The sequence below is a fragment of the Pteropus medius genome, unplaced genomic scaffold (genome assembly GCF_902729225.1).
Source record: "Pteropus medius unplaced genomic scaffold, Ma_sr-lr_union100, whole genome shotgun sequence".
In the NCBI taxonomy this organism is placed as follows: Eukaryota; Metazoa; Chordata; class Mammalia; order Chiroptera; family Pteropodidae; genus Pteropus; species Pteropus medius.
This window is the reverse complement of record NW_024351073.1, coordinates 9,093,641-9,109,953: the sequence shown is the minus strand read 5'-3', so window position 1 is coordinate 9,109,953 and position 16,313 is coordinate 9,093,641. Positions and strand designations below refer to the sequence as shown.

At 30.5% G+C, this 16,313-nt stretch overlaps 1 pseudogene; it reads left to right on the top strand.

The window, feature by feature from the left end:
- Positions 1–15,386: 15,386 nt before the first annotated feature.
- On the top strand, positions 15,387–15,505 carry LOC120586332 (uncharacterized; annotated as a pseudogene).
- Positions 15,506–16,313: the final 808 nt, after the last annotated feature.

Genomic DNA, 16,313 nt, shown 5'->3' with positions numbered 1-16,313 from the left:
TTCTAATTCATTAATGCTAACAAATTATTTTTTCCTGTATTCTCCAGAATTGCAACTAGAAAAGCAAAAAGCATACCAAAGCACAGTCCTGTATTGTATATATTTTCAAACTAAAAGCAAATCAATATGAAACTTGTATTTTTACCAAATGATATATAAATCTATTATGATGTTTTCAATTCTACATACATTAGATAGTTTTTGTTTGTTTGCTAGGCATTTTAGCTTTAAAGAAAATAAATACCTATATGGTGAAAAAGAAACATATATTATAAGCATTTCCTTTTTTTCTAAAATAATATAAATATGTAAACATAAACAAATATAATTTTGGCACGTGAATATATAGGTATGTATGTGCATGTAGTAACAGCATATACCTATACATTAGAAATTTTGTGATAGATATATCCTAAAATATTTATTGTAAAGTAGTGGAATTTTGTTGTCTCCTATCCATGAATATTTGCTTTTTCATAAAAGTTTTCATATCATTAAATAATTAATAAAAGCACATTGGAAAACCCTTTTCAATAAGAAATTCAGTATGCTGAAATGTGAAAAGATACCTTAGACATCACCTTGGATGGATTTTTGAGAAAATGATCTATTGAAGTACCGTAGTCATCCTTCATCCAAAATCTCACTATATATGGTTTCATTCACCCACGGTCAACAGTGGTCCGAAAATGTTAAATGGAAAATACCAGAAATAAACAATTAGTAAGTTTTAAACCTAACATTGTTCTTAGTAGCATGATGAAAATCTCACGCTGTCCTGCTCCATCCTTCCTAGGACACGAATCATTCCTTTGCCCAGTGTAGCTATGCTGAATATGCTACCCGCTCCTTAGTTCCTTAACAGCAGTCTAGGTTATCAGATACTTTCAGTATCTCAGTGCTTGTGGTCTAGTAACCCTTATTTTACCTAACAATGGCCACAAAAGCACAAGAGTAGTAATGCTGGCAATTTGGATACACCAAAGAGAAACCATAAAGTGTTTCCTTTAAGTAACAAGGTGAAAGTTCATGACTTAAGGCATTTTCTTATCTCACATCATCACAAGAAGTGTGAGTACAGTATAATAAGATATTTTGAAGGAGGGAGGGGAGACCATATTAACATAACTTTTATCATAGTATATTGTTTTAAATGTTTTATTTTATATATATATTAGTGAGTGCTGTAAATCTCTTACTATGCCTAATTTATAAGTTAAACTTTATCATAGGTGTTACACATAGGAAAAAACATAGTGTATGCAGGGATTGGTACTACCCACAATTTCAGGCATCCTCTGGGGATCTTGTAGATAGAGAGAACTACCATACTAGCAACTGGCAGTTTTATTCTGGAGAGGAGAGTAAATCATGTTCTATAAAACATATATTTTATTTTCACTTCACTGACTCTTTCTATTAAATTTGGTTCCTTTTTCTTTATATTTCTCTTGTTATTTTAGCTGTTTGATATTTCTATTCATAGGATCTGTAGAAATATGATTGAGTGAAATATATTGAAAGAAACATTTTGGTATACAATTGAAATGAGGCTGATATTTTGTTCCTTTTTCAGCTTTTTAATAACAAGAACTTGTTATTTGTATTTTATTTGTTTTTTAATTCTTCAGAATATTAATAATGTATGCACTCTTTTGACTTTACTTGTACAATAATATATCTGATATGTAAAGTATACAGAAATTTATGACAAGAATAGTATAGTTCATTTTGTTCAGAAAAAACACAGAATTTCAATTTAAATATACCTAATAAATCTTAATATAATAACTCTACCTTAATTTAATATTTGTTTTAGACTATCTTTAATCAAAATTCAATTGAAACTGCATTAGGAAAGAATTTTTGTTATAAATTCTTTTATATAAATATTTGGGGCAGAACATCAATATTCTTGAATAATTTATTTCTTTATATTAGTAAACATAGATTGGATATAAAATTGAAATATGAACTTCCATTACAAAATAAAATTATAAAGCTATTTAGTTAAAATTATTGACTAGCAATACATTAAGAATGCATTAGATAGCATTTAGGAAAGTCATTTTTAAAGTAATTGGATCTCAATTCATGTATGCCTATTATTTATGAATTTTTAAATATTATACATCATGAATAAACATGACATTTAAAATAATAAATTATTCATATGGATTAAATGGTAACATTGGCAAAGTGCTACACCACACTCCTAATGAAATGAAGTAAATTAGTAAAACTAGACTCTTTCTTGTCCAGAAGTAGCCTCATGTGGCATATAAATGTTTAAATACATTTCTGCGGGATTCACTTTCTTCTATTATTTTTCTTTTTCTCATTAACATTTTATCTATTATAATTTGTGTCTCTCCTTTGTGTTTTTGTTTCAGCATGTGACATCTCAGAACAGTGAAAAAATTAGATGCTCGAAATATTATTTAAATTCATTTTTGACTCTTTTCATCAGACCAATCAGCCAATAAATCTTGTCAAACAATTCTTGGCAATTTTTTTACATATTTATTGATATTTTTTACATATTTTTACATATTCATTGATATTGATATCAGTAATTATTTATTAATATTGCTAACATGATGATTAAATACCTTAATTAGAATATAATTGTATTATTGCAATAGCTATGTTACTTGCTTACTATGTCTGCATGTTAAATAGGTGTACATACAAATTGTTTACAAGAAAATGTTTAAGGTCTTTAACATGGAATTCCAGACATCCTAAGTATACCATTCAAACTTATCTTGTGTTATTCTTACACATAAATATTCAATTACTCTGAGAGTTTTACAATACCATACTCAGTCTCACATCCACAACTTTACTTATGATTTTCCTCTTTATATAAACTCAGACATCTTTACCCCTTTACATACAAACTGTGTCCATCCATTTAGATCCTCTACTTACATTTTAATTATGACAAATATTGTTATACCACAGGATCAGAAATTCTAAACAATAGACTTTTTCTGCAGCTAATTAGGTTGGAAATGATCTAACATACCAGAAACTATTTCTTTTATCCTCTCTCTAGATGTTAGCTCTTCCTATATTTAATAATATCTTGATCCATTAATTTCCCCCTTTAACTTATATACTGTTTCTCTTCCCTAGATTATATATCTTAAATCATTTAAATAGTAAAACCAGTGACATATTCAAGAAAATAATAACAAGAACATTAAACAAATGTAATTAAAAAATGTATTGCATATCATATAGTCTCCATCTCTCTGCATTGCTTGTATCTCTCTATGCATACATAGTCACATTCTCTAAATAAAATAAATGAATAATGCTACCTGCCTCTGTTTCTTTATGCATCATATGTATTTCAGCCATTGCTGTCTGGTTCATTACTTCAAAACTAAACCTAAATTAGGCTGTCAAATTAAAAACCAACAGGAACAAAGAAAACCTTTTAAACATTCTTCTCATTGAAACATTGTTCATTTTATATTGTTTTAAATTCCATTGTTTAAATTCTTGTTTTCTATGATATTAATGACACCCTCCTCTCCTGGTTTCTTTTTTATGATTTTGGATTCTTAAGGATTCTCTTCTTCCTACTGCTACATAGATTCCATACCATAGTCTTACATAGAGTCTTACCCTACATGTCATGGGTATGTGGTCTTTTCTAAATTTCAGTTTTCAATGGCCACCTACATGAATCTTTGTTGCTTGTTTAATTCTCTTTTTATTTCTAGACATAATGCCCTGTTAATATATTTTCTTACCACTTTTAACTCATTATGCAAAATGTCTGAATTCACTAAGTTTCTTGCCAAACTTGCCCTCCTGTGTATTTTTAATATGACGATCATAGACCTATTTCTTAAAAATAGAAAACTATTAAATATCCTAAGCTATGAGTATTTTCTGTATCTCTCACACCTGAGGAGTCATAATTTCCTCTAGAAGTCTCTCACTGTTTTCCAATCACATTCTCTCTGCCTAAATTCATGAAGTCGCCACTTCTGATGTTTTGCAATATTCTCCTAATGCTTTCCACTTCCTCGGTCTCAGCTCTTGACTTTGCAATAAATTTGTCATTTCTTTCCATGGCACGCAAGCCCTTTCTTAATCTGAATTATGTCTGTGTTCCCACCCAATCTCTGATGATTTCTCACAGTCACCCTTAATACTTGGTTATAGAAATATTTGTAGCCTATTTGACTGAATTTTCACATTTGAAAAGTCCTTTCTTCTCTTTTCAATCTGGCAAATAGGCACATTCCTTAAAAGTCAGTTCAAATGGCAACATCAATGGGGAACTTCCACTGTCCTTCAAACTGAGAAGTCCTTTCTCTGTACTCCCAAGGCACCGCATTTATCTCTATTAAAGCAATTTTAAATGACATTTATAGAGCAATATTCTCAAATAGAAATTCTTCTTGAGAGAAGGTCAAATAGCCAATGACTGTTTTGGGACAGTTTTTAAATTTGAACCTCTGAGCAACACACACACACATACACACACACACACACACACGTACACACAAATACAACTTACCTTACCACTAAGCAGTCCCAATGTTTACTTATGGCATTGCTATAATTTTTTTTGTCTGGGCTCTAATGATCTGCAATGATGGAGCTGGATTATAATTATCCTTGTTATATCTGCACCTAACACTATTAGTGAGATATAAAGTTATCATTGATTGAAGAATGAATGAATGCATACATTTCTGGTATTCATTCAACAAGTATTATTTTAAATGACTAAACTACTGATGTTCACTGAATGAATAAATACATTAATATATAAATGATTAAGTGAAGAGAATAAAATCAATGAAAGAATTTACTTTGATTTCTTTCTCATCTGATATTTTACCATATTTATAGTCTGTCATTGAGTTGTGGCCAATGCTTTGTATGTTTATTTAGGTATTCCACATAAGTAAATTTATCTGCCTAATTAGATTATATTTTCAATGAAGACAGAAATAGTGCCTTCTACAGTTATTTCCACAATACTTAGGAATATGTAATGTACACAGACTTATTGAATTATTAATACAAAACCAAATGCCTTATATATTTTAATTTTCATTGTTTAATCAATTTTTATAATTAATTTTGTGATATATATTCTTTAAAAAATAGAATTTTATATTTCCCTGGGTGAAAAAATTATCATTATAACAAAATATAACCAAATACGAACTAGAAGGGGGACGAAGTATAATTTGTTTCTTACTATAAGGTTGACATCTGTTTTCACTTGCTGGGTTCTACTGTTTTGCTTTATTTTCTTCTGCAGGGTGGAACACACCAGCAACATTTATTAAAGCAGTCAAATAATCTTAATATGTCCTTAATGTATTTGATGCATCATACATGGGTGATACTTTAAATAGCACCAGAAAGTTAATCAGATGTCTCCAATTTATAAATGGAGAAATTAGGAAGATAATGAACTGATAAATCAGTAATAGACCTTTTATAAAGACTGAGACATTCTGACTCTCTTCATTAAGATTTGTATCTCCTTAAAAGAAAACTATTTCTTAAAATGAAATCTTCTGGAACTTGATGTGACCTATTTCCCAAAACAAAATTTTAAATGATAAATAAGTGGTTATAAAATAAAGGTTTTATAAAAAGATAATATAATATTTTTTATTTTATTAGATATTTTACAGAAAGTAAACAAAATATGTTATTGATTAAGATCTGTGTATTTTCCAAGGTAGCATAAATATATTAAAATCATTGAGTTAAGAGAAACACTACTTTTGCTAAAATCATAGCATATAAATGTACAATATAAAGTGACTCATTTTTGTATTAAAAATAAATGAAAAGAATTCCAGATTTATTCCACACATGTCATGCTGAAGTAATTTTAATTATCTTTTTGACATTTAATTCTGCTAAGATTAGTGCATTTTATGTATTGTTGTGTTGGTGTTCTGGCATTACATAGCAAAAAGTTTAAAGAAGATGATTTTTATATAGTTTTTTATTTCATTACCAAAGAATGTTTAAAAAATGATCCAGAATGAACAGAAATATAAGTAGTCAGAAGAAAAATGTTTAAAGTAATCAAATTTGTATTATGGAGTTTCAGAAAATACATTTCAAAAATTATTAACAAATATAAAAAGTGTTTACGTGAGCACTGATATAACGGAAAAGGAGAGATTTTAATATGAACTAATTTGACAAGTGAGCAAAATCTAGTGAAAAAAGAAAAAACTAAAAATGTAAAAAAGCAGCAATGGGGTTACATAGACTTCAAATTAATTAAATATTTGAAAATAAATATAATTAAGAAAAAATTCTCATTATCCACGAGTATTAAGACTATACATCTGGCACCACAAAGGTTGAAACTTGTTAATGGTTTAAGTCAGTGCAAAATTGCTGAAAACAACAAAAATTACTCTTTGTTCAGAGCAAAGACGTCAAAGAGAATAAACTGAACTACTGTTTGGGTAAATGTTAAAATACTAACTGATTTAGTAGGTATAGCCACTTCTATTATTTACTTATGTCTTATGGAATGGAGAAAGGAAAGCAACATTTTCTTTAAGTAAATATCTTAGTGATTGCCCCGGGGCTTATAATTAGCATCTTAATTTAAAACTATCTGGTTTGGATTAATTTAACTTAATTTCAGTAGTATACTCAAACTGCCTCATTATTTCTCCACCTCTTTCTTTGTGCTATTATTGCCATACCAGTTACATATTTATGCAGTAGAAGTTCATTAAGACAATGTGATAATATTTCTTTATGCTGTTATTTTAAACATTAAGTAGAAGAAAATTTATGAAAATTACATTTATTCTGTATTTTAACTTGCATGTATAATCATAATTATTGGTGTTCCTTATTTATGTGGATATAAGTTACTGTCTAGTGTCCTCCCATCTTGAAAATCTCATTTAATATATCTTGGGCTGGTTGTGTAGTAACAAAATTTCTCTCTTTCAGTTGGTCTATGACAGTCAATATTTTCTTAATTTTTGAAGGATAGTTTTACTGGATACAGGATTTCTTGTTGTCCATATTTTCCTTTCATATTTGGAATAGGACAATCTATGGCCTCTGGCTTTTATTATTTCTCATAAAAATAATCTCTTACTTTTATTGAGAATCACTTGTACATGATGGTCATTTTTCTTATGCTGCTTTCAGGACCTCTAACTTTGATTTTCAAAAATTTAACTAGGATAAGTCCAGGTGTAGATATCTTTATATTACTTGGAAATCACTGAACTTCTTGAATATGTAGATTAATGCCTGATGATCTGAGGTGGAGCTGAGGCAGTGATGCTAGCACTGAGGAGAGGCTGCAAATGCGGATAAAGCTTCACTCACTAGCCCACGGCTCACCTCCTGCTGTGTGGCCAGATTCCTAACGGGCCACAGACCAGTACGGATCCGCAGCCTGGGGACTGGGGACCCCTGTTCTAAGGGACAGGTTCTACTGATTTTTTTTTTCTGTCTATGGGCTATACTTCCCTGTTTCAGTGCACATTATCACAATATTTTGTTGAAAACTGGATATTTTAAATAATATAATGTAGGAATTCTGCAAATAAGCTCTTCTCAACTTAGATTTATTGTTTCTGATTTTTGTTGTTGTTGTTGCAATTGCAATTGCTGCTATCATTTGTTTGTTTAATGACTATTAGTCTTTGACTAATACTTTAAGGTCTAGTCTTTGTTGTGTGCAGCCTCTGAAGTCTGCTCAGCTTTCTGATCAGCTAATGATCCAACAGAGAATTTCTTAAATGTCTTGAACCAATAATCTGCTTTCCATTTGCTAAAAGCTTTATGTTTATGTTGATCAAACCCTTCAAAACTCCAGTAATTTACAACTCTGCTTTAGCTTTCACTTTTTTTGTTGTCGTTCAAAGTCACAAGATCAGCTAGAGGTGAGAGATTAAGGCTGCATAGATATTTACTGAGGCATATACACATTGCCATATATAATTATGGCCTTCTAGATCACTCAGAATATGCCAAAATTTATCCAAGCCCTTCAGGACATCTTCAAATCCTCCTCTTATGTTTTAGCAAGTTACTTGATTGTCTCAACTGCTATTATAGCCTCCACAGATGAGATGTTAAAAACTGCTGGTCATCGTTTTTGCCAAGCACACTAAAAAGTTAAGGTTTTTCCTGTTTATAAGCTCTGAGTCAGGTCAAATAATGACAACACCCACCATATGAATTTGTTTTCTCTTTAGGGAGCTGTGTGATGGACAATTTGGTATCAGTGCTGTGTTAATGAGATTTTTAGCAGCTCAAAACATGTTCTTCCCTCTCCAGCATCTACAAGGCCACTGGTTTTCACTATTACCACGGGCAAGAGGATACTGGTTTGTTTAGGCTATTGTAGAGATGAGGTGAGGAGATGGAGAGGAGGTCAAACTACAGTACAACATAGTCTCCTGTACTTACAACAGTACAGTTTTGGTGGTGCTGTTTTCGTATAATGGCTACTCAGAGTTTTAGAAGACTTGTATTAATTTCAAGAGTTCTTAAAAAGTTAGTTTTAATAATTATTGCCAATGTTTTAATTACTTTTGTGAAACAACAGATATTCAGACAGGCTCATACCTCCAGTCTTGAATTCTTATGTTCATATAGTGATGTCTTGGGATATAGTTTTTAAATTCTCCCTTGTTATCTTTACTAGTGTCATTTCTTCTCCATACTTCGTGTCTCCAAATAAATTTATTGTAGATGTGGTATCATTATCTCTATTTCTCTTACACGTTCTTCATTTTCCTTTTTCAGTCTCATACTTCATTTTTTAATAATTGCAGCTGAACTCTATTTTAGTTTATTGTCTTTTTGTCTATATCTAATCTGCTTTTAATATTAACCTTTAGATTTCAAAGTAGTGTGTAATAAATTTCAGTTCTAGAATTATTTATGTGTGCATCTGTGTGTATTTAATATAATATAACTAAATTTGGAAATTTTCGTTCTCTGAGAAATATTTTTTAAATAATTTTACATTTTGAATATAGTAATGACCATTGGATTTCTCTTATACAAAACACTTTTTAAAACTCTGGTTCTTTGGATCTGGTGTTGTTATCTTTCATTTCTGTTTAGTCATTTATAGTGTTTGTGTGTACATTCATTGTTTTTCTATATTCATAACATTATACTTTAAAATATTTTTGAGGGAATTACTTTTAAACTAAGATAAGCAAATCTTCCTGCTATAAGGATTTTTTTTTTATAGGGTTGGTATTTGTGTATGCCAGAAATTGGTGTGTGAGCTGCTTAAAAGTATTTTTTTTGTTTGTTTTAATTTTCTTGAATAATCAATAAAATGTGGAAACAAGCTAAAATTTTGTGGGAGGGCTGGCTTTCTTCCAATTTACACTCATTTTTTTCTGAGTCTGTCAGATTCCCAGTGTTTTCAGGCCCTATGCCTAGTCTTCGAGTTTATTATGTTGATACTCAGAGAAATTTCCAAAAGAATAACTCAGAGTCATAACTGTTATTTCCTGTCAAGCAAATTTCCTCAGAGATTGGAAGTGTGGCTTTTTAAGCATAAGAGTGCTTGTCTTTACTTGAAGCTGACCTGATACCACCTCATTGTCTTATTGACTCTACGATAACATTTTAATCAATGTATTAAACTTGTATCTTATCCTTTTAATTGTCTGTAGTGGTAGGGATGAGCCAAGCTAGTTTTTTGTAGGGAAAGAAAAAAAAAAGCAATTATATAAGATTCTGGAGTAACTTCCTTTGCATATATACTCAGTAAATATTATAAGATGGATTTTCCCCCTAAAATTTGTACATTGAAGCCTTAAATACCAGTACCTCAATGTGCCTCTTTTTAAAATTGCAGCCATTAAAGAAGTAATTCAGGTAAAATGAGTCTGTTAGGGTGAACTGTAATTCAATCTGATTGCTCCTCTTATAAGAAGTGGATTTTAGGACACACAGATTTACACAGGTATGCACATGCAGAAGAAAGTCCATGTGAGAACACAGCAAGAAGGTAGCCATCTGTAAGTCAAGGAGAAAGGCTTCAGAGGCAAACAATCCAACAGGCACCTTGATTTTGGACTTCTCATCTCTAGAACTGTGAGAAAATAAATTTCTATCATTTAAACCACACACTCTGAGATATTTTGTTATGGCAGCCCTAACAAACTAATTCAGTAAAAATATTTGTTTTATGTTGTTTGCTGGATAAATTATAATATTTGCAGTTTTTGTTTTAATCTGTTGCTTTTTATACCTGCTGGTTCTGTGCAAGTTACTATTTCTTTCTTGTGTGCCTGTTCCTCTTTGACACAGTGATGGTTAAAGCAGTTGAAAAAGTAGGAAATCTTTTAAACTTAGAATGAAGAGACTGAACGGCATAAAGAAATTGCTTTTCCTTTCAAATCCCTAGGGAAAAAAATCAATGAAAGAACCATCTTAAATCAATTTCAATGCTTTATCTTTGCAAGCCCCAAACAATAATAGTAGTAATAATAATAATAACAGCAAATATTCGTGAAGGCTAGATTATTTAGAATTTGTCCTTTTTTAGCTCATTATAGGCAATGTCTTCCATTAGACTATTTATTTTATGGGAATGTTTAGCTTCATTTTTTATTTTTTAGTAGTTCAAAATGACCAGATCAGCAAACCCTTGTGACCGAAATGACTTCTATACTTTACATAAATTAATCGTAGTATGGATAATTCCCTCTATCTGTTTGATTCATCCAATGTCTTTACTATACTTTAAATATTTTGGAAAACTATTTTTGTTTTATTTGTTTACAGGAGGAAAGTTGGTTTATTATCTCACATACCATTATTGGAAATTGGAAGCATTCATTCTATTGTCTTCTTACTGATCTTTCTTACTCTCTTATAAATCCTCCTATGATAACATAGAGAAGAATCATTACTAACTTAATTTATTTTTTACTCTAGACTTATTTTTCATTTACATTTTTATAATTTGTTCTCATTATTGAGACCCCAGACCATATATATATATGATTTAGCTTTGTCTAACCATTTAAAGTCTTTGTAACATTCAGCCTTCTTTGTACCACGGCTCTTACAGAGTATAGATTAATCTCAGATCATATATGCTCACTTTATGTAATTTCATAAAATCATTCTTCAATGACTTCAATATTCATCTCGATCCTTTTAAAACTAATAACCCTTAGCCTCATTGCTCTCCATCTCCATTCTGTATTGGCCACTCAACATTTTTGTTCCACATTGGACCATATTACATCAATGCATTTTTTTTCTTTCTGCCAAACAAGAAATTCAGTATGATGGGGTAGTAATACTAAACTAAGATTCTTGCCTAAAAAAAAATTAAAATAATAATTGAATTTCTTCAATTTCTTAATATCCCAAATCAATAAAATTATACTTCACTCATATTATGCTTAATATATTTAGGTGTTTATTTGTTTAAATATATCTATTCCAACAAAGCTGTTTACCTCCTCTTAATTAGAAAATCAGTCTTAATTATCATGCATCCTTAGTAATTGAAACACGGACATGTAGCAGATGCTGTGTTAATAAGTATTTTTAACATTGTTGGTTTTCTTCATTATCTACAAGTATGATGTATGTCCTGGCTATTTAGCAGATTCTACTTTTAAGTAGTTTTTTAGCTCTGTTTTAAGCTGTCTAAGTGAAAGGTTTAAAGAAGTTTCCATAGTCAAGGAATATACAATTTTGTGCCAAATCCAGCTTTAGAAATTATAAGGTATTTTTTTTACTGCAACATCTGTAGGTGTCAGATCATGTTGACATTTTAGCGTGTGGTTCTTGTTTTTTATTATGGAAACCTATAATTAAGTTATTTATCAGTTTAAAAGTTTTGGATGAATCAACAACTTAATGAAGCATAAAAATGTAATAATTTATCATGGTATTAATTCCATATAGAGAAACCACAATTTGGTTTATGCATATAGTAGGTGAGGAATTTATTACATAATGCAATACACTAATAATACTGGGTTTTAAGTGTCCGTTGCCACATAAATTTCATATCTCATATTCTATGATTACCTCACTTCCTAAATGGGGTTAAAATTAAAATATGTATATTTTGTTCTTCTCAACTGTCAAAATATAAAATTTAAATAGAAGTACATTTGAAAAAACAATAAACATAATGATAACAATGTTTCACTCTCATATCTTCCTCTCTTCTCTAGTTTTCCATTTTTCTAAAGCATTCTCTTCTAATTGCAAACTTGCAATTTATAAATATAAATTGACCTTGTTGATTAACCACAACTAATTGAAAATATAAACAGAGAAGTCTAGATGAACAGAGAGTCCCTGGTGATCTCCTGGGCATATTAGTAAATTTTGATAGCTAGGAAAAGTGTCAGTAAACCATTTTTATGTCACATATTTTTTACATTATTTTTATAAATACTTTTATGTCACATTATTATTTTTAAAAATATTCTTCTAGTACACCTGTGGTTTTATGTGTCTTTGTTAATCATGATAGATTACTCATAGTTATATCATGTGGCAGGTTTTAAAGTCTACAATATAAGGAGGTCTTTTTAAACTCAGAATATGAAGAGAGCTCATGCATTAGTATAAACTCATCATGCCTCCATTATACACATATATGCATCACTATATATGGGGTTGGATGTTGCAAGAAATTTTAAAGAATTTTAGTAAAAATACTGACAGCAGAAATAAAACCACATAATTTTCCACACAGGATAGACCCACGATTACCTGAAGCCTTGTAAAAATTATTCATTGTGTTTTTAAAACCTTAGTTCCCAAATCACAGTTTACTTAATACTGAAATTTCATCATTTTTAAAGTTATTAATAGTTTTATTTTACTTTATACTCTCTCTCTTTCCTGTACATACTCATTATTATGGTTGTCAATTATCTTCTTAACTGTATGACTTTAATACAGGTAGCTCTACTATTAGCAAATTGCTCAGAAGCCGCTAATAGCTCTCGAGAGAGCACTTGTCTCACCCTGTATCTCCCACCTTATCAAAAGGTCACATTAATTATATCACCCTTACTGAGAGGAAATCAACATGTCAGTCAGAGGGCCTCACAATTGCGCTTCAGGTAGAACATGAAGAGCGAATTGGTTATATTTAGTGTCCCAAAGTAGCCCATTTACATTTAGCTCCTGTAAATGCAATTAACACAAATGAAACAAGAAAGCACACATATACTTACTGGTTTACTTTTTTGACAAATGTTGATTTGATATTATTTTATGTTTATAGTTGTGAATAAAATATCAGATGTTAATTAAAAATAGTTTTAAAGAATCCTCGTAAAATGGTTTCAAAAGAGCAAGGGTTTCATTGTGCAAGTTGAGAACTTTCATTTATCATTTGAATTTTACAAGTAATTCTGCACATAAATTGATTTCTGATTAATTTTCTCCTATCTTCAATGTGCTCCACATTCTTGGTATCACAGCTTAGGAACTAATTCTGAGAAAAGTCAGAACAGTGGCAAGGAAAACTACAGGAATGTTAGTGTCTAATTATTATTACTACATTTTATCTGTGTAGCTAAGTAGATTTTATTTATTTTTTTTAAAAAGATTCAATGTGCCATTGTACCAATTTTCCTAGTCAATATTATTCTACCATTAATACATTATCTCCCATGCAAAAAACAATTATCACTTTGTTCATTTGGAATAGCACATGCTGTAATGACTTATTGATAATATGAATTGAGAATCATACTTCGATTTATAATTATTTTGCATTATATTGGTTAAATAATGAACTATGTATGTGTTATGGTCCCAGTAGGATACAGGAAGCACATATATTTTAGGGCAATTTAAAGATATTTTTTTAAAAAGGGACCATTTATACAACTGAGGTTAAGTAAGGAAAACAATAAAAAATAATGCAGCCTCCCTGGTAAGCCCAAAGAGACCACAAAAAAGAGCAGAGAGCAGTTATTGTGACTATCACAGTCAGCTCCAGTAACCACAGAGAGGAAGCCATGGGGTAAATACTCTCAACTCAGTCTTCTCTTTCTTTCTAATGTTGGGTTCCTTTTTAGCAACACTCTCCCCAAATCAGAAGTCAAGGGAGACCATTGATGTAGTCCATGTAGGTTAGCTTCCAGGGTGGATAGCAGAGTGGAAAAAAGTGGAGAATTGATCTGAAGAGTCAAAATAAAGATAGTGCTTTTGGAGATTTCATTCGTTAATTTCTAATTGTCAACTGAGATGAACTATGACATGATATGAGGAAAATCTGATATGTGCAAAGAGTCAGGTAAGAGCAGAAAACTCAGCAAGGTTGTAAGTGTTCTTCGAAAAAAAAAAAAAGAAAAATAATTTAGAGAAAGTCAAAACTTTATAAAGGGGTTACAAACTAACAAAAAGAATTACATGTTTTGGAGAGAAACAGATTAGGAACTCTGAGCTTTAAGCGAGAATAAAACTTGATATCAAGCACAAATTTAAGAACCAAGATTGCTGAGGCAAATCTTCCTCAAGAGTAGCAGTTGCAGGCTATATCACTTAGGAAACTTGTTAAATTACTAAATAACTCCAAGCCTAATTTTTCTCATCTATTAATTTATATCTAACAGAGTACAGGCATGCTTAGAACTTAGAACTGTAAGGTAAGAAGATGCAAATGAGAGTCCTAATTTAACCTCCATGTGAAAGAATTGGTTGTTTATAAATATAAATATACATATTTAAGTTTAAACTTACTTTTTAAATATACACTATTATAACACTCTCTTCTTCCCATATGCATTTCAAATTTAAAAATCATAATTATAACTTATCTGAAAATCTAATGCTTGCAGGACATAGCTACTCTAATTTTCACTTTCTTATAATGAACACTTAATTATATCCTAGATTAAGTGACTTATACTTAATTTTGATGTATTAGACAATCTCCTTTACATGGTTTCTTGAACCCAATTTTAACTGGGATTTTATTCATGATAACGTATTGTAATAATGTCTTCATTATTATAGCTAGCCATTCAACGTGAAGTACACATTACTTCCTACAGCCACATGGACACTAGTGCTGCCCTCTTGTTACTCTACTGCAATCTTGCCACAAAAGAAAACTCAATTAATGAGAGAAAGTTCTATTAGCAACTCTTCTAGATTTGAAGAGAAGATTATAGTCTCTTAGAGTGACTCCTATAAATACTTGTTGAATGATTAAAATTCAAATATTTTATTTTTTGATTAGATAGACAAGCAGAGAAAGTGAAAAACAATTCCTGGTCTAAAATGTTTTTCTTATCAGGATGCTACTGAACCTTAAATAAGCACCACTGGGATAATTCTTAGGGATTAAATTACTATATTTTAAAGAAACTTTTAAAGTCTACGGTCATACCACCCTGAACGTGCCCAATCCCATCTGATCTCGTAAGCTAAGCAGGGTGGGGCCTGGTTAGTACTTGCATGGGAGACCACCTAGGAAGAACAGGTGTTGTAGGTGTTAAAAAAATAAAATAAAATAAATATAAATAAATAAAAAGAATCTTTTAAACACAATATGTATTATTGGAGAGTAGGTATTCCAGTTATGCACATTGATGCTATATTGATAGTGATGTATTGATACCATTAGTTTGTAGTTTTTTCCAAATCGTTCCAATGACTTATGTTTGAGACACAGGAAATAATTTCGATGGCTGATTTAGGAGTTGTTAACTGAAAGTGATGCTTTATAGATTGGTGGCAATAATGTACAAATTTCTCATAGAAAAATGGTTTGGACTGGATAAACTGCATCAATGCATTAAAATTATGCTCTGTTTATTAAACAAAGATTATGCAACTGACTGACCATCAGGAACATATGTGTCATGGAAACTGATTTTTTAAGTAAGGAGCCTATATTTTGACTAGCGCTTGAGTCTACACTCTCACTGTAACAATAATAGCATCTAGACAAATAAGAGGTACCATCGTTTTTGAAGAGAAATTTAAAACTGATTGACGAACTAATCTTTATATATAACATTTGTGAATTATCCAGAATTTTATTGGGAAGGAGGTATTTGGAAGTTCAGTGAAGACTATAAAAGCAAGGATTTTGGATACAGACCACTTTGGTTTGATTTCAGCTATAACATTCACTACTTGTTTTGACCTTGAGCTTCAGTTTTTCAGTTGTAAATGGAGATAATGGTATTATATCAATATCATAGTTTTGCTATAAAAATTCAATGGATTTTAATCCAAATAATAGTAGTTAATACTTAGATAACACTTATATGTCCAGTCAGTTCTAAGCCCTTAAA